Below are 994 nucleotides of genomic sequence, written 5' to 3'. Positions count from 1 at the left end.
TATTTATCGGAAGTCTCGCGCCCGGTGAAGCTGCCTTGGTGGAACAAACCTGGGAAGAACACCCAGCTGCCCCGAATTCTGCGTCCCCTTCGCGCAGCGGCCGCTGACTTCTCAGGTCAGGCAGCGGGGCGTCCACCCCGCACCCCGGCTTTCTCTGTCAGATCTCAAGCCACCAGGAACCCGGGCCAGGTTCACGCAGACGCCTGCACCGAAGAAATCAGCAGCTTCATTTCCAAGCTCTTCTTTGCCGAAGCTCAAAGTGAGCCAGCGGCGGCGGCACCTGGTGTCCCCCTCGAGGGTGACGCGGGGGGCCCGGCCGGCGTCTGAGGCAGAGACAGGACGCTGCTCCCCGCGCCGCTGGGGCACACGGGCAGGCGGCCCGCTGCGGCCGCGCCGACGGCGGGCAGTGAAAGAGGCAGACCCCGCAGCCCGCGGCTGCGCTGTCGTCCCCGCAACAGCGGTACCGGTGCAGCCGGGGCACAGCCAGCAGGGTCTCTGCTACCTGTCGCTGCAGCAGCCCCGGCGCCAGCCGCAGGGACAGCCGCAGGTGACGTGCAGACCGGTGCCTGTCACACCCTGGCACGTTGACGCGGGCGGGCCCGCTGGTCCCCATGGCAACAAAGCCGTTGTTGGCCGGATGGCGCGGATCCAGCAGCGGAGGAAGAGGGAGTTCTCCCAGGCCGCGCGTCAGCACAACACCTTAGCAACGGCTGTTTGTGCCCAGAGTGGACCTGGAAACAGAGACGGAGGCTGGAGGGGGCAGAGCGGGCCACCCCGGAGCGGGATTCCCGGGACAGAAGGAGCGAGAAGGCAAGGCACTGAGTGAGGCAGGAGGATCAAGAATTCAAGGGGAGCAGAAGGAACATACTGGGGCTGTCTCAAAACAGAGGAACAAACAAAACATCTGGACACAGTGGCACACAGCTGTCATGCTGTAACCGGAGAGGCTGAGGCAGGAGGATCTCGAGTTCAAGACTAACCTGAGCAAGACTCA

This window comes from Chinchilla lanigera, unplaced genomic scaffold, assembly GCF_000276665.1.
Source record: "Chinchilla lanigera isolate Chin_1 unplaced genomic scaffold, ChiLan1.0 scaffold00035, whole genome shotgun sequence".
In the NCBI taxonomy this organism is placed as follows: domain Eukaryota; kingdom Metazoa; phylum Chordata; class Mammalia; order Rodentia; family Chinchillidae; genus Chinchilla; species Chinchilla lanigera.
Note: the sequence above shows the minus strand (reverse complement) of the source record.